The following is a 27,318-nucleotide window of genomic DNA, read 5'->3' as shown; positions in this document are numbered from 1 at the left end:
TCAACACAGCTCCTCCAACCAAAACAGCAACTGCGGCTTAAATTTCCACCTTTATATCTGTTTCATTTGGGGACAGCTTTCCCCCCTCCTGACATTCAGCCCATTTGAACAATCTTATCTCATCTTATAAATCCCAGGCATGCACGAGCCTGTTGCTCATGCATGAGGGCCCATTTGTGCCCCATCCTTTCACTGTGAAACATAATTAACCCAAACAAGCCAGGATATCAATAAACCAACTTCAAATGGTGGTTCCCCTTCATCTGTTCAGTTCACGTGGTTCCTGAAAGTTTGAAAAGGGCTTACATAGTCTGCACATTAGTACATTGTTGTAAAATCTGCAACATGTATTGGAGTATAGAGCCCTGAACAACTTGGGTCCAGGATACTTCAGGGATAGCCAAAACATTTATACTTCAGCTCTGTCAGCCCGATAGGTGATAGGTCCTTGCCAAGCATAGCTGTCAACTTTTCCCCTTTCCCTTTTCTTGTGAGGAATCCTATTTGGAATAAGGGAATTTCCATTTTTAAAAAAGGGAAACATTGACAGCTATGGAGTCCTTGGCCCAGTCTTGCCAATAAATATTTAGCCAGCACCACCTGTGCCAACTTTTAAACACCTGCTGAAAACTTTTCCATTCCACCAAACCTATGCATGAAATTAAGAGTACAGTGGTACCTCGGGTTACATACACTTCAGGTTACAGACTCTGCTAATCCAGAAATATTACCTCGGGTTAAGAACTTTGCTTCAGGATGAGAACAGAATTCTTGCTCTGGCGGCACAGCAGCAACAGGAGGCCCCATTAGCGAAAGTGGTGCTTCAGGATAAGAACAGTTTAAGGTTAAGAACGGACCTCCGGAACGAATTAAGTACTTAACCCAAGGAACCACTGTATATCCTCCACATGTTTGCTTTCAAGTTATTGTTGCTTTTAACTTGTTTTAAACTTTTAATGATTTTATCATCTGGTTTTATGTTTTTATATTGTTGTCAGTCACTGTGTTGTATTTTTATGATAGAGCGGTATATAAATATTTCTATAAATAAAGAAAAAACTGGAATGCAGAACCTTTAGTAACTAACGCTATGCCTGAAACTGCAACTTCTATCATTCCCGGTCATTGCCCATGCCTGCGAGGGCTGGTGGGAGTTGTAGCTCAACAACATCTGAAGGTCCACAGGTTGCCCACTGCTGATCTACAATGTAAATGTTTATTTGTTTACCAAATCTGCACAACCTACCTTGACAAAGCAGTTGAAGGTGACTAACGTTTAATACAAAAGACCTGATTCATAATATACAAAAAGGGCAGCATGAAAATGTTATTTAAAACAGAATAAAGATATAAAAAATGCCTTAATTAAAACCAGAAGCAGAAGATCTGAACAGAACTAGCCTTGGAACAAAAACAATGCAATAAGAACAGTTACAGTGTAAAAATAAACAGATGGCCAAAGGGGCAAAGAATTTCCTAAAAAGGAAAAGCTTCACCATGCGGTAGAAAAACCAGTGAAGGCAAAGAAGGCAAGATGAGCTATGCCCCTTCTGCTCAGACATGCAGTTCTTATTCACAGGAGCTGTGTGTGTATTTGAACTACAAAAGAAAAGGATTTTAAAGGAATTAACCATCATAAACATTCAGATGGCAACTGTGAGTGCCTATTTTCAGTGCTGGGAACATGTGAGCAATAATGCTTCTGAGCTTGTACAGATTGTCTCTTCTTGCCACTCAGTAACCAGAGTTGCCATCTTTTGCCTGATATTAAGGCACAGAGCCTCAATTCTCTCATTTTAGACGCTGGAGACCATTTTCTAAAATTTAATTTCAGTTCATATTTGTTTTGCATTACTCCCTAGGGCTATGCTTGGAAGACATGTTTGACTTGTATCTAGCATTAGAGTCAGGTGGGATTAGACAATTATCTGCTCTTCTATTAGTATCCTTCTCGACAGAATATGCATATTTTTTGGGGGGCGGGGAGCACTTCAATTTTATGCCACTGAAAAAGTGTTCTGTATTTTGCAATGACAAATATTTGAGAAATCAATATTCTCATTTAGTGGTATCAATGCAACATACAAAAGCCATTTAGAGACTAATGTAAGCTATCAACATCACTATTGTTTAAGCTTAGGCAGCCTTCATCTCATCTCATTTGACTTTAAAGATTAAATGGGAAGGGAATCAGTATCCGGGTTACTTTTGCAGAGAGCCAGAGACATAAAAAAACATATTACTAGCAGATTTCACATTAGCAGTGGAGTGTTTGAGATAGTGTGATTCATCACTGGCTCCTTTGAAAGGCTTGCTAAATCTTCATACAGTGCAAATGCCGTTCCAGTTTGCAGCAAAACAGCATGTCCTTAAACATTAGCTTTGCTGTGTGCAGTAATAATCATTTCCATGTATTTCATTTAATCCTTTAAGTGCTCATATGTAAAATGGTTCTGTAAGTACCTAAAGGATAAATGAGGTTAAAGCATTCAGAGGCAGTAGAATGCACTCGAAGCTCAAGCTGGCATTTCGTACACACAGCTCTCTCTCGCTCTCGCTCTCTCTCTTGCTATAAACACCACTTAAGCACTGAGCTTAAAAATAATAATCAGGGGCTTTCTCTAAAGCAGGGTTTCCCAAAGTGGTCAATCTTGACACCCTGGGATCGATGGATAACTCTGTTGGTTAGAACATGATTCTGATAACACGAAGGTTGCAGATTCAATGGGATAGCTGCATATTCCTTCACTGCAAGGCATTGGACTAGGTGACCCTTGGGATTTACCTTTGATCGATTCATATCTCCAGACTTCCCAGTCCATCTCTACAGGGCCTGTACAGAGTAGACCTCCCTTGCCTGTGAGGAACCGCTGTATTTAATAAGGTGATTCCACAATATCTTATTCATATATTTATTTAGGCAATTTCTATACTGAGACACACACACACACACACACACACACACACCCCTGTATAGCAAACTAACACAGCAACAACAAATGTTACAAAAACACACAATAAAACCATCCAAACCATTTCTCAGGCTGCCCATATCTGTGTTCCATTCAGGACTCGAATCAGCTGCGCTGCACATCCCATTCTAGACTAGAACAGGTCTGGTTTGGTGAGTTTCCCAGGAGATCCTAAGGATGCAAAGTAGATCACCTTTTTCATAGTCCTTTTTCTGACCTCTGCATGTCTCTTTTTCTGGCATGCAACAGTATTTGCTGTTTTATTGCTTTACTTCTTTATTTTTGTGCAATTTTAATTATGCCTAGTTATGGTGATTGGTGATTAATCAATGTTGTTTATACATATATTGATATTGATTGACTTTATTTCATTTAGCTTCCTAAGAATTCGGACTGGGGCCAATGACAACCTTAGGGGTTAGTGAGCTCAGAAGTTTGGAGTACCCTGGTATTAAATGTCCATCTGCTTCTACGAAATGTTAACTGTGAGAGGCAAACGAAAGTTCTTAAAGGGTTTTGAAAATGTTGCTTTCCATTATTTCACAGACTCAAATTTTCGCTGATCTGGCCCAATGTAGAGATACTGTGCTTTGCAAATTGTGTTTTTTAACAAGTGTCAACGCTGCAAGTGAGATATAGTAGGTGATAGAAGCTGCCCTGGCAAAAGCCTCTGCAGTCATTCACTCACCTACTGCCTAATCACTGACTTATATTTGTTTCAACACTGGCATTTATTAGCACTTATTTGTAATAAAAATGATGGATAGCAATGTTTGGTCCAGTAGAAAAATCCCTGCGGAAAGCAACAGAATACCTGTTAGGATGTGTTAAACAGTCCTAGGACTCCGTCAGACTGTGTGGTGGGGGGGTTTTGTTTTTGTTTTGGGGAGGTGGGATCATTGGGTGTATTCTGCAACATTTCATTAACAGGACCTTCTATTTATGCTGGTCTATGGCGCTCTGGGTTAAACCACTGAGCCTCTTGGGCTTGGCAATCAGAAGGTCGGCAGTTTGAATCCCCGCGACGGGGTGAACTCCCTTTAATCGGTCCCAGCTCCTGCCAACCTAGCAGTTCGAAAGCACAGAGTACAAGTAGGTAAATAAGTACCGCTCTGGCGGGAAGGTAAACGGCGTTTCCGTGCGCTGCTCTGGTTCGCCAGAACCAGCTTAGTCATGCTGGCCACATGACCGGGAAGCTGTACGCCGGCTCCCTTGGCCAATAAAGCAAGATGAGCACCGCAACCCCAGAGTCATCCGCAACTGGACCTAATGGTCAGGAGTCCCTTTACCTTTACCTATGACTGTAATAGAGGGACACGGGTGGCGGTGTGGTCTAAACCACAGAGCCTAGGGCTTACCGATCAGAAGGTCAGTGGTTCGAATCCCCGCGAAGGGGTGAGCTCCCGTCGCTCAGTCCCAGCTCCTGCCAACCTAGCAGTTCGAAAGCACGTCAAAGTGCAAGTAGATAAATAAGTACCGATCCAGCGGGAAGGTAAACGGCGTTTCCGTGCACTGCTCTGGTTTCACCAGAAGCGGCTTAGTCATGCTGGCCACATGACCCAGAAGCTGTCTGCATACAAACGCTGGCTCCATCAGCCTATTGCTTAAGATGAGCACTGCAACCCCAGAGTCGTCCACGACTGGACCTAATCTTTACCTTTATGACTGTAATAAAGATTGGACTTGGACCTTCTATCCCTCCTTCCACTCTATTATTTGTTCTGTAATGCTTCCCCAGTGTTACTGCATTATTGCCATACGGAGGGGCACTCTTGCACTATAGTGCAGGGAAAATTGGACAAAAAAATAAACTGAGGCATTTGTGGAATTAAAAGCTGCAGGATTTCAACAGGAAGTGATGGGGCATGCACTGATTGGAAATGAAACAAGGGCAACCACCTCAAAACTTTTGCAGGCACAAACAGTATCAAAAGCAGGATTGCTTTTGGTCAACTAGATATAATCATGAGCACATATCATCATGAATGCACAATAAAGTGAGGGCCCCACTAGGAAGTGAGCAAGCTCTCATGGTCAAAACAATTATTCGTCATGCTGGATATTAAGAAAGCAGGGGGAAAGAAGGGTAGGGGAGAGAAAAACAGATGTTACTAGACTTTCTGGAATGGCCAAGTCTGCAGTTCCTAATAGCTGGAAGGTACGGTCTATGGAATTGGAGTGGTGGGATGCTGAAGTAATAGGATAGGCTGTACCACTTCAGTCTACAGATGGTGTGTTTTGAATGCTTCCCCATGTACATAAATCATAAGAACAACAGGATCTCCCATCTTATTCTGATGCATAAATATCAGGCCTGTGGTGAAATGCAGGAGGTGCCAGACTCTCTGGTCTGTTCTCCTCTTCCAGAATTACATTGTGCCTCTGGGCCAATGTCAGAGGTATTTTTTGACAGTAATAAAAAATACCATCCACTGTATTATTAAGACACAGGTTGGAGGTGTTGCCAGAGGGCACTGTTCTGCACAATGTTCTGGGTTTTTGTTTTGTTTTTTAATAAGTCGCTTTAGTGAGAAACCTGACAAATAAATAGAATTCTTCTTCATCAACATTTCTAGAAAGGCTCCAATGGGAACACAGATTATTGGTTTGTCTAGTTCAAGATTGTCTACAGTGACCAATCAGAGTGACCAACTTCAGACAGGGCTACCTCCAGCTGTACCTGGAGACGCTGGGAACTGAACCTAGGACTTTTTCCAAGCAAAACAGTATAATCTCTGTTCACTTACATGCCTGGCTCCTTTGTATTTGGTAAGCTTGTTAGTTTCTGGGCCATATATTTTTTGGGGGGGGGGGAGGGGTACCCTCCAACACAAAAGAACCAGGATCACCAACGGGAATTGTTCCCTTAGGACAGGTCAGGGTACCTGTGGCCCTCCAGATGTTGCTGACCTCCAAATCCCATCAGCTGCATCCCGTATAACCCATGGTCAAGGATGTTGGGAGCTACAGTCTAGCAACATCTGGAGGGCAACAGGTTTCCCATCCGTGCTCTGCAACACACCATCTTTAAACTAAATCCAAATGCCTGGCACAAAAATATTTACCAGCCAAATACAAGGCAGCGACTGCAGTGGTGGAGGAAGGGGGTGCTGGGGATGTGGGCCGCCCTGGGTGTCATCATTGAAGGGGGGGTGACAAAATGACAAAAAAAAAGAGTTTAAAAAAATAAAAATAATATGCTTCAGAGGTCCAGACTATGGGGAGCCTGGAAAAATTAAAATTTGGATTACAATTTGGTCTCTTTTATTTTTTTTTTAGTGTTTTTTTAAGTAGATTATGATGTGGACATGTTGATTGGCTGTCTTTATTGGAAAATCAATAAAAATGATTTTAAAATAAAATAAAATAAAAAATAAAAATAAATAATTGGGCTCACGAAACTTTTTAGTTCAGTCAACAAATGTAACGAAACCCAGGTGGCACTGGGCGCCACACCTGAAACGGCAGCATGGGACTTGCATCAGCCCTCCGCCTCTCCTTCAGCTGCCCTACACCTGAGGGGGAGACGGTGGAGAGGCTCCATGCAGCATGTTTTAAAGTTTGTATGTTCTACTTTGGCCAACAAGAAGCATAAATAGAGCTTCCGGCATCACATGGTGTAAATGAATGCATACATAAAAGCAGTGGCCTGTACTGTGACTTTCACTTATCAGCAGAGTTTATTTTGAGATCTCTCATGAGTATAAATGCCACAATATGATGATGGCTAATTAGAAACCCAAGCTGTCTCTGACATTTTCAACATGCGCTAAATAAAGTTATCATATAATAAACTTTATATACCACTTAATTGTAAAAACAAAACAAAACCTCAAAGCAGTTTACAAAAAGAATAAAATAACAAAAAATATTCATAAAAATAGTTATTTAAACGTTCAAAAATTTATTAAAATCAATGATAAGGTAAAATCAGATTAAAACACATGTCAACATTTTACATATCTTTCTCTTTTTGGGAGGTGGGGGTGGGGAGAGAAAAACTGAATGCATATCCAGAGTAGTTAGCCTGGCACATTTGCCAGGCATCTTGTCCTAATCTGCTTTGTAAGGAAGCTATCTTCTATCATAAGTGATTGATGATGCATCAAGGACACAGCCAATTGCTAACTATTATTTACATACCATTTGCATCAAAATAAGGGTTATGTACACACATTGTAGATTGAACCAGACACTTGTAGGGTGAGGCTTTTATAAGCTGGTGCTCAATGGATCAGATGCATTTTCTCCCCAGGAGATTGCTGTAATTTATCCCAGTAGGAGCTGGAGGAATAAAGAGATTCTTCCCGCAGTAGAGAAAGTTAAGGGCCCTTATGAGCAACTGTAGTGGCATTTTTTCCTTTTTTTTCTTTTTAGAGGGTTGTCTTCATGTAGCCAAGTGCACAATGCCTTAGCGGTGCACTGAGAGCTATGATTATGGCTGACTTTGAAAAAGGAGCAGAAGAAAGCAGTTTGGAACCCAGAACTGGAAACGGGAAGAAATGAGGCAAGCTCCTCGCTGGAAAGGTTTGTTCATGTGAGCGAGATTTATACAATAAATGCAACAGATGACCAAAAAATGAATCAATAGAAAACCTTTGAAACAATCACAATGTTTCTCATAACTCACAGTGTATTATTGACAGCTCACAACTCTTGTTCAAAGGCCTGGCAAAGCAGAAATGCTTTCAGTTGTCACTGGAAAATGCCAGTTTCAGGTCTCTACCTTATGTGGTCTGTAGGGTATGGTACCATGAGTAGAATTTCCCCAGAAGATTTAAGAGCTCTTTCATGTCTCTAAAGGGGCACCCAATGGCTTTAGATAGACGTTAACTATGAAAGCCAAGATGGATTCCTGTGGGACCCCACAGCAATTGCCACGAGGCCATGCAGACCTCTTCTACAACTGCCCTCTGAAACCAGCCCCACAGGCAGGAGAGGAACCGATGCAAAGCAGTGCCTCCAATTGCCAACCTGCAGTGCTGGTCCAGGAGGATACCACGACTGCTGAGAGATCAAAGAAAGTCAACAAGTCCACATTCCACACCTCTCCCATGACAGAAACCATCAATCAGAGCAACCTAAGCTCCGTCCATGCCAAACCCAGGCCTGAAGTATGTCTAGAATGGCCCTCTTCCCTTTCTGTAGTTTGCCACCACTTGCTGTAGCATCCATGAAAACATTTGGTTTCCATAGTGATGCCAGCAATCAGAGCCAGGCTGATGAACTACAGCAAGCAAGGGGGATGAGCGCAGGGAGGCTGAAAGCGAGGCAAAGGTTAAAAGCAAGCACATACTCCACTCAGTGGCGTTAACCTATGGTGAGAGGAAGAATAGGAAATCCTGCCCTCTGCAGATTTCTTATGCAATTTCTGCCTCACCCACCCAAACTTTGTTATTCACCTCTCCCCACTAGGAATGAGCAAATTAAACACAGTTTGAAATACTGGCTCAGCACTTCCTGAAGTTGGCCAGTCATCACCTTCTCAAGCATCTTGCCTAGAGTTATTTGTGATTGAGCAATCATTGCCACACAATTCTTGGTCCAGGAAAAGAGGTAAGTAGAAGAAACACAGCACCTTCTCTTGTTGGAGAGTGACAAGTTTTTTCGGGGGTGACCTTGACCTTTTGCAGGTACTATATAAAAATTCTTAAATTATGTTCCTGCTGCTCCTGCTGCTTTTGCCTCTGGGTCTCCAACTGTTTTAAGCATGCCTGACACTTGTTCACTTGCTCTTTCCTCTCTTTTCCTCACTTTCTGTCCTTCCAAGTTACCATCACTTACACCAAAGATTTTCAGCTTGAAATCTGGGCATGTTGAAACCTGGATGGCCATTGCATTTGATTATTCAGAGGATTATTAACTCATCCATCATTAAACCCTCAAACTCAGGCCCTTTCTTTTGGCAATGTCTTATTACAAGTATTATTATCTGCATTTGTAAGAACTCACCATAATCAATAAATGTGGAAGTCAGCGGCGGAGGAAGCTGCTTGGGCACCTAGGGACAGGGCAAACCACCCATATGAGTGTGGCACACCACAGGACCTCCAGAGTCTGCCTGCCTACTCCCACTCAGCCATCCTACAGCTGGAGGGCAGGCAGTGGGTGGAGCGTTTGGGCAGCATGGAGCCTGCATGTGCCCAAGCCACCGCATCTCTCCCAGGAGAGACGATACAATAATCTTTATTGTCATTGTCCCATACAGAACAACGAAATTGAAAAAATCTACATCAGACATTCAAAAACCAACAAACCTGCTATCCCAGCTATCCAGCCTGGTTAACCTCCTAAAAACTCTGATACCCCATAATTAAATACAATATACTCCCACAGAGACTACCTTAAAGGTAAAGGGACCCCTGACCATTAGGTCCAGTCGTGACCGACTCTGAGGTTGCGGCACTCATCTCGCTTTATTGGCTGAGGGAGCTAGCGTATAGCTTCCGGGTCATGTGGCCAGTATGATAAAGCCCCTTCTGGTGAACCAGAACAGCACACGGAAATGCCGTTTACCTTCCCACTGGTGCGGTACCTATGTATCTACTTGCATTTTGACGTGCTTTCGAACTGCTAGGTTGGCGGGAGCAGGGACCAAGCAATGGCAGCTCAAACTGCCGATCTTCTGATCCGCAAGTCCTAGGCTCTGTGGTTTAACCCACAGCACCACCCGCGTCCCTAGAGACTACCTTACACTGCGTTTAAAACCAAAATCGCATTTGGATAAAAACTGTTTCTCAGGCGGCTAGTCCTAGTCTTTATAGCCCTATACCTTCTTCCAGAAGGCAGAAGCTGAAAGAGATCATTTCTGGGGTGCGTACTATCCTGCACTATCTCTACAGCTTTCTTATGGCACCTGGAAGCATAGATTTGATCCAAAGTGGGCAGAGTGCACCCAATTATTTTCTCCACAGTCTTTACAACCCTGGACAGTGGGACACCCTGACACGTGGCTCAGTCGCTCTGCAGGCCCCATGGTGAGTGCTTCCCTGCATTTTGTCACCCCCTCAGTGCCGACACCTGGGGCATCCTGCACCCCCCTTCCTTTGCCCCTGGTGGCAGTGCCTACATTTTGGAACTCCCTGCCTACGGAGATCAAACAGGCACCTTCACTGTTCCGTTTTCAGTGTCTACTTAAAACATTCCTGTTTCGAAAAGCCTACCCAGATTCTTAGAAAGTTGTCTGTTTTAGTATTTTTTTGTATGTTTTAAAGTAGGGTTCTAAATTCTTGATTTTACTGTTGGTCTTTTCTTTTGTAAACTGCTTCGATGTGTTTTCAATCAAGTGGTGTAGAAATTTCATGAAATAAATAAATATACTGCATCATTGACAAGGTGGCTTCTAAGCAGCTTACAAGTAGGAAACAAATACGTGTGTGTGTGCACATACACACACACACAAATAATTATAATGCGCAATGAAACAAATTCATCAAAATATTCATAGTGAAAACATACAATAAAAGAAACCTATTAAAAGAGAAGAACAATTTAAAGAGTTAAAACAGCAATTAACACAAAGCAGGAGTTTCTCATCAGGAGATCAGGGGAATGCTTATCTGAACAGGTATGCTTTCAAAGGCTGATGGAATGCCATTCCGGATTAGGCCTTTTGTATATCAGCAGGGAGAGCATTCCACAACAGTGATGCTATCAGTGAAAAAGCCTGCCTCCATGCTACCACAAGCTGCTAATCATTAGATCATAGCAAAAACTGACTGGGCTCCATTTGTGGATCATCTATGTTTAGGTACTGGGTTTCCATTTCCCCTTACCCTTCCCGTCTCCATTTGATCCAGACTTAGAAAGAAACTCATTCAGTGTTGTGACCCATGGACGCAAACGGAATCAAAGATTTTACCCCCCTCCCAGAAAAAAGGGGGGGAAAGTTTATTTCACAAAAATGGCTTCATTTAGTGGTTTCTGCATGTTGTATAAACCCAGTTTAGCCCGTCAGAGAAAACCAATCTGGGATGAAATCTCAAGTTGTCTATCAGTAATTTATTTTTATAATTACAACACAGTGCACAATAATGAGAACAAAGAGAAGAGTTAAAAAGAGAACATTTAGAATGTTTGAAAAAAAACCCAAGTTTTTTATGTGGTACAAAACTGTTGAGAATGAAAGAGGCTTGTAATCAAATTATGTCTCTGTTGTTACTCCATGGTTGGACTCCATGGAATTACAGAAAACCCAGGATTTGTTTGGGATAGGGTGAGTAGGAAGATAATGCAATATATCAATAGCAATATACAGAATGGTAAAAGAAAAACAAGAGATGGAGTGGATGGGATGGGATGGGATGGGAAGGGAAGGGAAGGGAAGAGAAGCTCAGTTTTTGTGTGTCATTTGGGCAGAGGATCAGATACTCAGTTCACAATTTGCTGGTTTGGAACATACTGTTTAGTCAAAGCACTCCAAAAGGGAGCAACATATTTAATTACTTTTGAGTAAAGAATTCCCCAGAGTCTGTGTACATGTGTGATCTCAAATTACTAGATCTCAATATTTTTTTCTTCCTATCCTGTTCCCTTTAACTAAACTATAAAGCTTGCTATTCCAGTCTTACCACCATATGCCCCAAATGGTGTTCTGGGGTTCCCAAACCCATCTTTAAAATGAACATAAATTCAACTTTTTACACTCGGTTGTTCTCCAGCGTTTAGCATATTGCTTGAATTTGCTAGACCAATGGTATTCCAAAAATTGTGCATGGGAGAGTGTCCTCAAAAACACTTACAAAAGAACTCCCGTTCCTAGGGTGATTCTAACCCTGGTAACATGAACCAGCAGTAGTGTGGATAGGGCCAAAGTGTAGCACTAATACTGCAGAACACAGACTTATAGTCTGGAGGCTGGGCCTTTGCAGGAGTGGAAGCCACAGCAATAACCTCCCAGTAGCAGTCACTGACTTTTACTGAGAACACAATGAGTGAGGAAGAGGCAAGCTCAGGGCACCAAGTTGACTCCCCTGGTAAATCTCTGCAGACCCAGCCTTCCTGTACCCTTTCATTTTTCCCTGCAAGCAGGAACCACTCTGCTGTTGAGGGACTATTGCTGCAGCTCTGCCCCACATTGCAAGTCCTTCCTGAAGCCTTGTCAGTTGCAATGATGCCTACCTTCGATGCAGGCCCTGGTCCTTACATTGGCACTTTCTTCAACCTAATAGATCTCTGTGGTGTTTCCGCCTGGGTTGATATAAAGCATTCAGCAAACAATGTGGTGGATCTATAATTAATGTGAATGCTGTGGACTTGGAAGCCTTGAGTGGTAGAGACTGCAGATGCTCAGTATCTGCTTCATATTCTCAAGAAGAAAAACAGATTTACCTAATTTATTATCAGTCATGACAATGGAAGGAGGTATTTAATCCCTCCAATACATATACCAATCATTAATTTAATTTAATTTTCAGCTTTGTATGTTGCGTGTTATTTTTTAAAATGTTCATTGGAAGGAAGGGAGGGAGGGAGGAGGGATCGCTCTGGGTGGAATTCAGTGTTGCAATACGAACATTGCAGCCTGCCAGGCAGAATGATGTTCCACTCTCTCTCCCTGTGTGCTTCTCTGGGGTGGGGTGCCTGCCCAGCCTGATCCAAGTTTGGGGGGGGGGTTCTTGGGGACAGGGAACCCTGCTGTGCAAGCAGACATCCTTATGCTGGGCTTTTGCTGATGGAACTCATTAGGTGAATCCCACACTCTGTAAATAAATCTCAGTTCCTTTGGGGAACTAAGGGATGCCCCATATATCTATAGAAAGAAGAGGTGACTGCCTGGAATCTCAGGGTTGGAGTGGGGGGTGTTCCATTTTACAGCCACTTGAATCCTATGTGTTACATCTCTTTTGAATAGCTTATCTAGCAAAAGCCATTACTCAAACCCTACTATTCAAAAGCATCAAGGAGCGAACATCTGTTGAAAAGTAAACAAAGAGCTAATTATACAGGATTAGGGATTTTTAAAGCAGCTATTTTTAGGTATGAAATTAAAAATAAGCTCCCAATGAAGTCATATTCTGAATGAGAAATGAAAGGAAGTGAAATGAGTTGCTTATCAACTGGAATAGTGATTGATTTGGCAACTGCAGCATTATCAATGTGACCAAAAGCTTCACAGCTGTAACAATGCCCTCCCTGGTGCCGAGCATCTGTCTCCCTCATTATTAACTTTCAAGAAGTACTTCAAAACATGGCTGCCCACTTAGGCATGTGGGGGCTAAAGATACTGCTCCTTGCACCCTTGGAATTATTAAGTGTGATGGTTAAGTGTTTAAGTGTTTATAAAAGTTCTGAATTGTTTTCAAATGTTTTAATTAAGTTTTTATTTTATTTTGAATAAGATTGTTTTATTACTTTGGTATTTGCTGCCCAGGGAGGAACCTAAGAACATAGGAAGACATACCTTTCAATATTTCTCCGATGGAAATAGGGACATCCCATTTCATAATGATAATTTTACTATTTATACCCCACACGTCTTACTGGGTTGCCCCAGCACTCTGGGCAGCTTCCAACATATATGAATACATAATAAAATATTACACATTAATAAAACTATACAGGATTGTCTTCAGACAGCTCAGGAGTCAAATAACTCCATGGCCTCCAACATTTATCCAATGAAAATAGGGTCATCCTAAGGAAATGTGGGACATACCAGGATCAAATCAGAAACTGGGATGGCTTCTCTAAATCAGGGAAGTCCCTGGCAAATAGGGACCTTGGAGGATATGGGAAGAAATTGCTGGATCAGGCCAATGGGCCATCTAGTCCAACATCCTGCTCTCACAGCGGCCAGCCAGATGCCTGTGGGAAACCCACAAGCAGGATTCCCACCAGTGGTGGAGCAAGCTGATCGGGAGCCTGGGGCAGCACATATGCCCTGTGCCCAAGGGTGGGGCCAGTCACCCGCGCGGCAGGGCCAGCCGGGACAGGACACTCCATAGGGCCTCCGAGGAATCTGCCTGCCTCCTCCCATTCAGCCACCCTACAGCTGAGGGGAAGGCAGTGGGCGGACCATTTGGGGCAGCACAGAGCCTGTACACACCCAAGCCACCATGTCTCTCTCAGGAGTGCCGCCTGGCATTTTGTCACCCCCCAGTGGTGACACCCGGGGTAGCCCGCCTCCACCACACACCCCTTCCTCTGCCCCTGATTCCCACACAAGAGGGGACTCTTGTGGATCCCAGAAACTGCGAATCAGAAGTATTGATGCCTGGAGTGTGGAGGCAGAGCATAGCCGTCATGGAAGGGCAGGACAGAAATTCAATTAAGGAAAAAATATCAACAACATTTAAGGGGACCACGTGCAACAAAGAACAGGGCTATGATGTCTATAAATGCCATCACCGTGTCTGAAAGAAAGAGTTTGGATAGATGCAGCTTTTGTCACCCCTGCAGCACTATCACACTAGTAATTGCACCTGGCACAATTCTCTTTTCTGCACAACTACTGTATTCACTGCGTAATGGTTGCATTTTTGTGACGATTTTTCCTCTCCAAAAAGAGGTGTGTGACCATTATGCGGTGAATTCCAGTAAGGCAGTTGGAAGCTGGTGAGGTGGCTGGAAGCTGGCATGTCCCCAGGTGCAGGCCCCTTGCAAAGCTCTCTCTCCGCGCACACACACACACACACACACACACTGCCCTCATCCAACCTGCCTTGGAAGGCACAGCGAAAGAGGAAACTCCTCATGCACTCGCTCACCCACCTGCCTTCACCTCCTTGCCACCCAGATGCTTCTCCTTTCCTTGGACTCAAGCCTGTCCCTCTTTCTCTCCCTCATACCACGTCCAGGGCCATGCAAAAGAGGTACGCAGGCAGTGCCACAAAGTTGGGCCAAGGCACCAGAATTGTCCACAGGGAGAGAGAGAGGAGCAGAGCCTCAGTGGTCGCAGGCTGTGCTTGTTGCATTTTTCGCTTGGCTTTCTTTCCAGCGCTACCGTAATCCCTCTTCAGAGCTGCCACCTGTGCCTGCTGACCACGGACAGAAATATACTGGTGCTGAGAGTGTGTGTGCTGTGACTATTATGTGGGGAATGCTCTGGAACCAATTTCAGGGTCCAAATAAGGGGGGTGCGACTAGCATGCGGTGGCGACCAGTATGGGGTGAAATATGGTATTCATGGTAAAAGAACCCTGTTATCATTGCATTTGTCATTCAGAGCTACATGCTCCAGCATGTCAATAGAAACTGAATGGGGTACAAAAGAGGGGTACCCTCTATCACTGCTGTGGTTAATCTTTGAGTGGAACAATTTGCATTTTATATTCTCTGAAGGGGAAAAGAGGACCAGCACCAAAATACCTGCTTGCTTATCTTCCTCTTGGTCACAGCAAGGCTGGCAGCAGCAAAGGTATGGAAATCTCCCACAATTCCAATAGAAATATGGAAGCAGAAAGTAGAGCTTTCCTTGAAAAACTTTCAATACAAGTGAAAAGGGCCAAAGGACAGTTTGACACAGAGGAACTGGCTCCCCACACTGTTCAGTGCCAAAATGGAAGCACAGGCAGTTGTCAGAAAATCATCCTTTTAAATTCACCCACTGAGGTGGTTTGTTTAGGAAGAAAGAAATTGGTGTATTTTCAACATGAACGTTTTTTCAAAGCAGCTTAAAGCCTCCCATTTTCACCACCAGCGGCTTCCTCCACTGAGAGCAACATGTTGCACACACTTTTTGGCAGGCAAGCAATAAATCATCAGCATGCGTTGTATCCAAAGAGGTAGACATGTCTACATAGAACAATTCTCGATGTTTTTTTTCTGGCACTCTGATCTCACATCAGTGCAACCATGTAATTGGCAGGGAATCACAAGCAAGCCTTGGCATAATGGGCCTTTCACAATTTTTTTTCATCTGCTTTAAAAAAAGCAAATGGACCTGGCAGAGATATTTTAAAGCAGCAATAAATAGAACAAATGGGAGGAAAGATTGGCATAATCAAAGGCACACATCTATCTAGGTACATATAAGATGTGCCTGATCTTCTGGCGGTCTACATATTTCATCCAGGCTTGTGGGAACAGAAGTGAGAGAAGAAACTGTGAACAACAGGGAAGGTGCAAATTCCTAGCAAACAATAACTTGTGTCTCAAGCATTTTTTAGCATTATCATAAGATTGGGTTAAAATGTTATACTTAAATACTTCTTAATTAAAAACCAGTAGCTATAGATAGAATTGTTTATCCAAATAATGGATATACAGACACACATTTCTTAGCTAATGGCCTGCTTGCCTCTCAGACCAGCCGCTGCTCCTTTGCTTTTTGCTTTCCTTCCAACCAAGAACATATAGCTTAGAGGGATTAGCACTTCTTGTACCTGAGGTCCTTTTCCTCTGCAGTTAGTCCCAGGCTGCTTCAGTTTGCCACCTTCTCCACCTGGCAAACCATTGTTATTGCAGAAACTGTGATTCTTCCTGTGCAAATGTCCACTGAACGTCCAAGTCTCACTAAACTTTGTCCACATGCTTGTGTACCCAAGCACACAATTATATAGTGATATCTAGTATCATGAACCAGACCTTTGCCTCTTCTGGTGGTCTTTCCTCCAGGTCCTTGTTCTGAGTCCTCAGTCTATTGCTTGTCTTTTAGGCACTCTGGCTCCCAGGCCTCTTGTCTTTTGGCTATCATTCTTCTAGAGCCGAATTTTACATCAGCTTTGAAATCCAGCATCCCAAGCTGGCCAGCATCCTTGGCCATTTCATATCAACAGTCTCTCTTTCCCCAAAGTTCTGCATTCCTTTGTTCCCTAGCAAGACATACCTTTCACTTCCTTTACACACTCCATCAACATTCTGTGACATCACATCAGTGCAGCCAATAGTGGCAGGGAGTTACCTGTAACTCAGCCAGTGGCTTGGAAAAGACAGATGAATACAGAAAAAGTGTATGCTTTGTTTTCAGAAAACCACTTCTTTTTTTAACCCATGCTGTGAAGCCCCCTGAGATCTACGGATGAAGAGTGGTATGGAAATTTAATAAAATGATGATGTTGATGATGATCACGCTAAAACCTTTCATACATATGGTGGTTTCCTGCAGTCATCATTTGGCATTGCATCAAATAACTGGGAGCATTGAAAAATGATAGTATCACCAACAATGTTCTACTAACCTTCAAAATTTAAGGAACCCTGTTTTATTTCAGTCCATAATTAAGAGAAGAATGACTAAAAGGAAGTCAGAGAGGGATCCATTATTCATACTCGCTGCCCTTGAATGAAAAGAGTAAGACATTGTGTTTTATTATTACTTCATTATAATTACAGCTATTACTGAATTTGTGCATACTGAAGAGGCTGCTGTTCTTCAAGCTATCTCATCCTATTACTAATTCATGTGCCATTTTATTGAAATTATTGTGCAATAAGGTAATTCCAACAGTGTAATATTAAGCAGCACCTTTTTAAAAAATAAGGGAAAAAAATCATTTTCATTAATGAGCATTGAATCACTGGCAGAATATTATGGCCTAACAGCCCAGCCTAGAAAGTCCATAGAAATGTGATGCATTGCAAACTACTGATGGCGATGTGGTAAGAATTCACCTCTACACCACCTTGTTCGCTACCCAGGTAAGAAACAACCACCTTTCGAATAAACCACAGAACCAGTGAAGCTATTTCTAAGTCCAGCATCCAGATTTTGGGACCCAGCATTTATTATAGCTATTGCAATAGGACAGGGCTCACTCAACTCAACGTGCCGGTTGAGAAGGTCTGCCCCGAGGCATTTCAGAACAAAAGCTTACGTATATAGTAGTTCAAACACAGCAAACAAAGAGTCATAAAACATCTTCACATATGTCAGGAAAGGTTACAGGTCTTGCAAAGTAAAATATGTATGATTCCATACTGGTAACTTCACCACCATAATCACCTTGGAGTGGCCCTGATATACCCAGAGCATTTGACCATTTCAGGTCTCAGATGTCCAGTGAGGGAAGAGCATCATAACATCCTCTTCCTGGGTTTCAGCTTCAAGGAGAGCTGATTTACACTCTGGTGTTAAACATACTGCCATTTGTACCACTTTCAAGGGTGAATAAGGAGAGATGGAATGCAGCATGGCAGGGAGAAACTCACAAAGGCAGAACACACAAAAATCAGGCCTAATACATTCTGAAAGGTTGAAAACAAAGTGAAACATTGAAACATTAAAATGATAAAAATATGCACCTGGCATGTGTGTGATGCTAAGACACTGGGAGGAGTTAGGGGGTGGAGCCGAATTTGGCTTCAATGGCTGACAGCTCCTCTTCGCTGGGACTTGGCCTCCTTCTCCTACCACCACCTGCCAGGGCTGCTGAATTGCCCTCACTCCACCCGCATTGCCCTCAGTCTGAATCATGTAGAGAATAGGGAGTGCTCTGGCCTACTGTCCAGGCAACTGGAACGGCACTTCCAGACTTTCTGTTGTAGCCTTATTATACTTTACCGATTGGTGGTGTCTGCGTTGCTCCCAGGTGGGAGGAAGGAAGTCAAATGACACCGAGGTTGATTCAGAGAAAGAGTTTATTCTGCTCTCCGGATAGCAGAAGGCACATGCGTGTTCAGTTCACAGCAAGTCCAAAGAAATGAGAAATTTAATGCAGTATATATCCTCCAAGCACCCTCTCCCCCTTCCTCAGGAATCCAACCACGTCAGCTTATACACGTAAGTTGACATCCATGCCCATAAACAGATTTTCCTGTTCTGGTACTCTTGACCATAAAAGGTTGTTCCTGTTCCTATACTCTTATCTTGGGGCAGGAGGTCACCAACTCTAAGAGCGCTCCTGGGGCCGTTCCCGGGTCTCTTGTCAGACCTGACAAGGTCTGTGCATCTTTGTGGTCAGGATGTAAGATAAGACCCAGACGTGCCATCCCTGCTCCACTGGAACTGGCAAGGCCATCCATTGCCGTCACGGACTGATAAAGGAGAGGGCTTTGATCACTTGTTTATACAGCTGGCTTTCTGTTTATACATTGACTCAAGAGCTCAAGTTAATGCATATTAGAAATGCTCCCTTGGAGGAGGAAAAATGAGGATTTTGGGTACCGTTTCAGACTGACTGCACAGAAACCCATTCCTTCCCCCTTCACTGTGTTGCACAGTGTGATTTCACTGTGACACTATGTAGCATCACAAAGTGGAAGTGCCAGACTGATTGCTTTGGAATTCCTTTATTGCAATCAGTTCTACACCTGATACACCCTCCCCCACCAGAAAAAACAGCACTTTTCATGAATGAAAGGATATTTGTGAAAGCCAGGACTCCAGTGCAGCTTACCTCATTTCATCTGTCCATCTGTTTGCAGAGATGAACTACAGCATCAGATGCCACAATTGGAAAAGGTCAGTGGATTCACTGCAACAGTGCCATGGTGGGAACTATGTGTCCATACAAATGGAGGTGGGGGCCTAGAGTATCTTCCCACAATGCTGAAACTTGAAAGGTATCTGTAACCATAATTGGAAGATGATTTTAGGTATAGCAAAACATATACTACTAAGAGCAATTTGTAGGTCTTTAATTTATTTAGCACCCACACCCAAATGTAATGAATTTCAGTAACTATTCTGAATACACACACGCGTGCACACACACACACAAAATGAGTTGATTAATAATATGGTTTAATTGATTAATCAAGGAAATCTAGAGGGGGGAACAATTGCATATTCATAATTAGTAACTGGAATACATTTATGTATTCATTAATTTGAAAAGCATACAACGGAACATTGGGGGGGCAGTAATTACTTATCAAAGTCTGCTGATTTGCAGAATGTGATCTAATTGCAAGAGAAAATTGTGTTTGTTACTCATGAGAGGAAGAGTGGGGTCTAAGAAAAATAGCATTATTATTGTTATTGTGAGACAAAAATGCAACATAATTATAAAATGCCAGTAGAACAGCTGTTACTGTTATGGAACCTGGCTGAAGGAAGTGGCTGCAGCATCCTTCTCCTGGGTAGGATGGCTTGGCTTGTCTAGTGCAGAGCTGGCCAACTTTTCAAACCAAGTAGGCCTCAAGAGTACTTTGATAGAGCCCACACTGCCTTGTCACAATGGGGAAGGGGGAGTGAGGCCAAAACTTGATGTCTACCACCTGCCTTGCTCTGCTTTCCCAAAGTGAAGTGCCAGGCTTTTGGAAGGAGGCACAAGGCTCTGGCAGGGAGTCAGAGCCCTCCCACCTCCTTTCCCAACCTGGGAAAGCACTAACTAGGCTTTGAGAAAGTATCAGGGGGACTCTAGAACTCTGTCAGACCCCTCATGCCTTCTTCCCAAAGCCCAGCGCCTTGCTTTCCCAGCTTTGGAAAGGCAACACGAGGGCTGGGCTGAGGCATGCATCAAATGTTGCCAAGGGTGAGTTGGACCACCCTGTTCTAGTGTATCAGCAGATCATTCAGACCTGCCTGTTCTGGACCTTGAGCCACAAACCACGTGTGTGACCTAGCCCAGTGAGATACCATGGACTGCAGGTGCTCAAATGTCCGAGGGAACAGGGACATGCAACATCAGTTCCTAATGATAGCCCAGAACTCTGAAGCCTCTGATTTGTCCCTAAATGGGAGAAGCTGGGTCTTCCACCTTTGCCTGGTCAACAGAGGCATTCTCCTTACTGCATGTCAAGTTCTAGCTTAAGCTATGGACCTCCAGGAACCTGGGCTGGAGAACCCAACCGCTACATCTAGATTTCAGTATAGCCACACATTTGGTCCCAGCCTGACTCCTACACTGGGAACCTCCAATCTGCCTTGCTGTGGATCAGTAGCTGCCTTTAGTGGGTAAATGCAACTTTCATACAGTTAGCTAACTGAAGACAAAACAGTGGTATTAAAACAGAGGTGTTTTAAAATGGTGAAAATATGGAAAGTCAAGCTGTACCACATACATACTCATGGGATTGAACCTGCCAGGGATTGAACCTGTATGCAAAGCAGATGTTCTACCCCTGAGCCATGACCCTTCCCTCCAAGATATCTCACACAAATGTATTTGGTTCCTCCCCGCACATCAACACTAACTCATACCTATTTTTCTGGAAAAAGAGGTGCTGGAGCTCACCATGAATGCCTGCTTTGTTCTCTTATAATGGCAATGGTGCCCACCTGTGAGGTGCCAGAATTTTGTTCTGGTGAGTTCCAGCTGAAAAAAATCCTGCTCACAGCCCTATTAAAGGTCACAGAGCACAGAATAACTGCAGAAAACAACCTGGAAATTTAACTCAACTTGTTTGAGCCTCCAGCCTACTTGCTAAGTACTGGCCTATCTCTTCTCCTTCCTTTGACCTTGGCTTAAGTCAGGTAAAAAAAAAACATTTTCTGCTCAGCCACCTTCCTCCGATGTTTCCCGTTCAATGCACTGCTTGGTGATTCATTGCAGCAGAATTCCTGGGCTAAGCTGTCCTTCACTCAATTCATTACCCAGCTCTGTGCATGGGTAATTAGCAGGTTATGGAAGTAGAAATTCAGTCTCACACGTTGAATGTCAAAATGCCATAAATTCAGAAATGTACCTATAACCTTAAATAATTTCTTTACTGTAAATTTAATCCTTAGAGTCTTCCATCAAATGAATTGCAGAGCATTAAAAACCAAGCGTACATATTAGGTGTAGACATTAGACAGCAGGGCTATTTCAGCCCTAATGCAATTTCCTCCCTGGCGCCAAGCTATGGTTATGCATTAATATTTCAAAAAATTAAATTGCTGTTTAAACTTTCTGACCAACTTTGTAAATTAACCTCTGTTTCGGGAAGGCAAGGAGCTTGCATCTGACTTATCAGGAGAGAATTCACTTGAACGCTTTCCAAATCTACTCCTATTAGGGAATTTAGCAGTGGTCAACAAGCTCTTTGAATTAATAGCTTCTTTGAAATCCAAACATGTCCCTGAGTTAATGAGAGGCTCCTCACACAAAATGGCTGTGCCACATGGCAAAGTGCTCTCCTGTAAAAGTTTGCTGTGTCTTGCCTCTGTGCTGCTGCAAATCATTCCTGTTAGAGGAATGTGGCAATACAGAGAAAACAATGCTATGCAGTGCCATTTTCCTAGAAGACGAGGTGGTGGAACTCACTATGAATACCTCCCTCCCACCTGATGGGTTGGGATAGCAACTCCCTCTGCTGATTTTCCATTCCAAATCACCCCTTTCAAACACTTCCTTAGATTTTTAATAGTTTTTTTGGCATGTAATATGTATTTGAATCCTCTAATCCTTAAATAAAAAATTTGACATATATTCAATATATTGTATTCTTCCAGTTCTGCTAAGACTGCAATCTTGTGCACATTGCCCTAATGATAAGCCCCACTGATTTCCATGGCCTTCTGGGTAAACACAACTTGGACTGGATTGGACTGCTAGTCTTACAAAGAAGCCCTCAATTCACTGACCAAGGCTGAAGAATCCTTAATAAGCTATACATCCTTTTCTTATGCAGGAAAATTCCTGACTATATTCCTATTGATTGGCCAGAAGTATATAGCCTCTGATAAGTCAGGCCCAATATAAATACAGTGGTACCTCTGGTTGCGAACGGGATCCAATTCAGAGGCCCATTCGCAACATGAAAAGAGCGCAACCCACAGCGGCACGTCTGCACATGTGCGGGTTGCAATTCGCCGCTTCTGCACATGCGCATGACATCATTTTGCACTTCTGTGAATGCGGGAGCGGCGAAATCCGGAAGTAACCCTTTCTGGTACTTCCGGGTCGCCGTGGGACGTAACCTGAAAGAATGTAACATGAAGCAAATGTAACATGAGGTATGACTGTAGTAGGGGGCTTAGTCTTTTCGTCTATCAGCTATGCTTTAGCACTGAGTTGCCTGCTTACATTTGTGTTCACATAGAGCCTACATAGGGGAACTTTCCCAAACACATGCCAAGATGGTATTTTGTATTGCCAATGGAAGCGAGATGCAGTGCTGAATATTTCTGGCTCTCAACTCATTTCCAACTTAGATTTATTTGGGTGCAAGGGTTAACAGAGAGCAAGGGAGAGATTTGAGAGGTACTTGAAATACCTCTCAAGTACAATTAAGTCTTGGCATAGCCATTTACTGCTTTCTGCAGGGGGTCAACATGGCTTTAAAAGCTTAACCTCAGTGTACTTGGGGACAGGTTTCATGGCGCAAAGCAATAATGGACAATATTAAAGGCCAAGGTCAATGAGACCTTATTAACACAGGGATATAATTAGGTGAGCATACATCTAATTATGATGTTTCTGGAAATGAATGGATTAGTGGTTTATCAGACATCCAAGGCTATATTCTGTACTAAGTACATTTATGCCAAGGCAATGATTCTCTCATGTGAATGCCTGGAGTAAGGCATATAAATATCAAGTGGAATTGTTGGCATCTATCTGTCTCAGGCGACAATGGAAGAGTATGCCTTCAGGGGTAAAGTCATGCCATGTTATTATAAACATTCCGTATGTACAAGCATGTCAGCACTTCCCTTCCCCGTGCCCTATTTTTGGGGTTCTCCTGACCCTCCCCAAGCCAGTCTCGGAGGGGGCACACTGGGGACGGGGTGCAGTAAGAGGCTGTTTGGCATGCACATAACTTTCTGTTTGGCAGAAATGAGAAACTGGGAGAGCTTGTCATGGAGGGCACCATAATTTTCTAGAAAAAAATGCAATTTCTTCATTGCTACTTTCCCCTTCTTTTATCCTATTTTACTGTGTTTCACTATTTTATTTTTATTTTATTTATAATATGTGGCCTATCACTACTGACACATAGACATTTTTATTTCTAGGAGATCCATTTTGGATGTGTTAAGATGAGGCCTGATCATATAGGATTGGTCAAGAAACTCTGTGGTCATGCTTGGATTTACTGTATATTGCTTTGGAAATAGCATGTTTTTCATTTTGTTTTTCAGGAGTTACAATTTTAAAATGACCAGACCAGAATTGAAATCAGGGCAAGCCGATTCTATTGAATATAAACAGAGCAGCAACTGAGAGACCCACTGGAAATTTACCTCTTCATGCATGGTTTGGGAAGCTGAAAAAGCAAACTGTAAGGGCTGGGAAATAGGTTCCACCTCATTACAAGATTAATTGTGTCTAAATGAAAAGCAGCAGGTAGTGAAAACTTTAAAGTGCTTAAAAAGTATTGCCCAACAGACAGGTAATCCAGTGATATATGGCGTACATGCTGCCTTTGACATGCATTGGCCTTAATTATAACGAAAGGAGCTAAATTAATTCCTTGTCAAGGCAAATGTTTTCATTGTGATGTGGAAATGTGACTGTAGAGAGAATTAGTTTGCCAGAGTTTTAAAATGCACCGTTAATCCAGAATGAATGATGCAGCCAGTTCCTGGGTTCCATCCCATACCACACATCCCCTTCTAACGCTCTAGCATGACAAATAAATAAAAGGATTTGAAAGCAGAGCCATAGACACAGACCTGAGCTGATTGCTCTGAGCTCTGCTAAGTTCTGTATGGAACCAAGTAAATTCCAGGTTTTTGAGCCCCACTATAAGTTTGATTCAAGAATGCCTATAAATTAAGAACCACACTAAGCCAGGTCAGCGGCAGTGTTACTCATTTTTAGAATTTCCCTCATAATGGAATAGTACTTTTGGTTTCTGGATGCCTACGTTGGGCATCACTTAATAGTGACATGCTTGAGGTTTATTTCTCTCTCCTTTCTTCAGCATTCATGGAATTCTTTTCCTAATCCACAGGTTGTCTTTGCTGGATCAGAGCAAATATGTGCAGGAACTGAAAATGTCAGCAATCAAGCATGCTAGCTTCTAATGTTCTAAAGGAATTTTACATAGTTCTTAATAGTAAAGACCTTCATATTCCACAATGATTATTTGCATTTCTGTGTTGTGCTTGAGAGAGCTGAAAGCATTTCACATGCATTAGCTCATTAATTCATTCAGCAGCACTGTAAGATAGATCAGCATTATTATTTCTGTACTGTCATTTCAGAGTGGAAGATGAGAGTATAAGGCTTCCTAGTGATTTCATAGCAGAGGTAAGATACCGTAGTTCAGTCCCTTAGCCACTATGCTGCACTAACTCTCGCTATGATATCAGTCAGGAGTAATCATTGTCTATTGATTTCAAAGAGTCAGTAGTCTCATGAAATGTTCATTTTGTCAAGGGGGTGGCCAGTTCCACTCCCAAGTTCAGTCATTTTATTTATTTATTTATTTTTATGGGTTTTTTTTTCAAATTACTACAAAACAAATTGAACTACTTTAATTTAATACAATTTCTTAAAATCAGGTTTCCCGCTCGTGTTGCAAATATATGTCAATCATTTCCTCCCGTAGCCGCATCATTTCTTATTTAGTGTCCAGTGGTCACTTGCCATTAAACCATTCTTCCAGCTGACCGCTTTTTCCTCCTTACAAATAGCACCTCTGTTACATCTTATAAATATAAAATCCAGTTCATGTGGGTAGTCCTTCATATACATTTTTGCTCCAGACCTGGTGTGCCAAGAAAGTTCATTACTATCTTCCATTGTCCAGTTCTTTGCAGTGTTTATCTGGATTCTACAAGATCACATTCCATTCCTTCTGCTGTTTGCAAACTAGCATATGAGCTGCAGCAATAAATAATACACAGTGTGCACCTCCAAGCTTCCACCATTAAAATCCCCCTCTGGAGTTCTTTCTCGGCACACAGTTAAGAGCAAGATATTTTCTCAAATTCAGCCTCTTTCCCACATTTGTTCAGCTGCAGCTCATTCTCTCTCTCCTCCCATTCCTCCTACAACACCCCAGTCCAGATACTCATAGATAAAATCCATTCAGCCTCGATCTGGGGGGGGGGGCATAGCAAAACCATATTAAATTCCTTATTGAGCATAAATAAAAAGCCTCCCTCCACTTTTTGAAGTTTCAGACAGAGTAACAAAGCAATGGCTACACACGTCTCTTTCATTGTGCAGGGGAGGACAAGAAAAGGAAAGACCATTTGAAAACCGCAAGGAAGCACAAAGCACCTTGTCCTTGTCCTTGTCCTTCTTTTCCCGGCTGTTGTAGGGATTCTCAAGCTTCAGAAAAACATTCAAATACCTTCAGAGAGCCAAGCCTAGTCCTTTGGTCAGCTGATTGATCACAGCCCATTAGCATGTGTCAGTCCAGGAGCACCTCTTGATGAATGCCATTTGTCCAGATTAAGGAGGAGCCATCTACAAATCATGCCAGTAACAGAGGCTTGTCCATGGCAGGGACATACTCCCAGGTCGCACCCACTCTGCATTTCAAGTTGGCAGACACAGGATTGTGTACCACTGTGGGATGCAGTGAACTCCCCAGACCCCACTACCTCTTCCCCCTGCCTGAACTTCCTCGCAGCCCCCAGAGGGCTATGAAGAACAACCACCATTGATCGTGGGCATGGCCAGAAACCCCAGGTTCATTCCTAAGTAGGAGGTTTCTGGAATAAAAATGCATGCAAGGCATATTCAAAGCAAAGCAGGCCAGATTTAAGCACCTTTTTTTATTTCTGCTGCACCAGGACAGAACCTCAGGGCAGCACCTCCACCTTTGGTGGAACCCCAAAGGTGCTTCCCCAAAGAAGGAAATCATTGAGACTATTATACTTTGCTTGGCATATCCCAATACATGTGCACATAGTATTTGTTACATAACTCTTTAATCTTTGAGATATTTCAGATATTTCAGTTTCTGCCAATTTTAATCACACTCATAGCACAAGGTATATATTTGCATACAGGTAAAGTTGAGAGGACAAGTCCATAAGCGTCAGCCAGTAGAAAAAACAGAGACATCTGGTATATTAAACAGACAACTAATGCTTAAACATATAAATAGTGAAACTTTCCATCATTTTCTCTCTGAATTTAAGTAACAGCTCTTTGTAGCTTCTAATTAAGACCCTGTGTGAGTTATTTCTCTATTTTAAGCCTAGGGTTACAAAGTTTTGGGGTGCAAAGACTTTAGGCATTTCCTTCACAATATATTCTCTGCCAGGAGTGTAGAAATATGCTTCATATTTGTTCTCTTCCAGGAATGTAGAAAGATGCTCAACTGGTGATGGACTGTAACCTAGAGCATTAGATTTTAGTGCAAAATCCAGTATCTTCTGCAGAATTGGGGGGGGAGGGGGAGTCCTTAGTTTTCGCTGCTAAATTTATTTTGGAATATTGTTGGCAACTACTGCTAAAAGTATATAAACCAGAAAGGGTATTGAAAGGAGAAGGGGACAACAGAGGACGAGATGGTTGGATAGTGTTCTCGAAGCTACCAGCATGAGTCTGACCAAACTGCGGGAGGCAGTGGAAGACAGGAGTGCCTGGCGTACTCTGGTCCATGGGGTCACTAAGAGCCGGACACGACTAAA

General features: G+C 42.8%; 1 long non-coding RNA gene across 1 annotated transcript; it reads left to right on the top strand.

The window, feature by feature from the left end:
• Nucleotides 1-16,807: 16,807 nt before the first annotated feature.
• On the top strand, nucleotides 16,808-24,808 carry LOC128416176 (uncharacterized). Its single transcript, XR_008331162.1, has 4 exons — nucleotides 16,808-17,215; nucleotides 19,297-19,415; nucleotides 23,863-24,002; nucleotides 24,678-24,808. It is a non-coding gene; the product is annotated as an uncharacterized LOC128416176 (long non-coding RNA).
• The last annotated feature ends 2,510 nt before the right edge of the window (nucleotides 24,809-27,318 follow it).

Source organism: Podarcis raffonei, chromosome 6 (assembly GCF_027172205.1).
Source record: "Podarcis raffonei isolate rPodRaf1 chromosome 6, rPodRaf1.pri, whole genome shotgun sequence".
NCBI classification, from domain to species: Eukaryota; Metazoa; Chordata; class Lepidosauria; order Squamata; family Lacertidae; genus Podarcis; species Podarcis raffonei.
The sequence above is the reverse complement of the archived record's forward strand: the minus strand, read 5'-3'. Positions and strand labels throughout refer to the sequence as shown.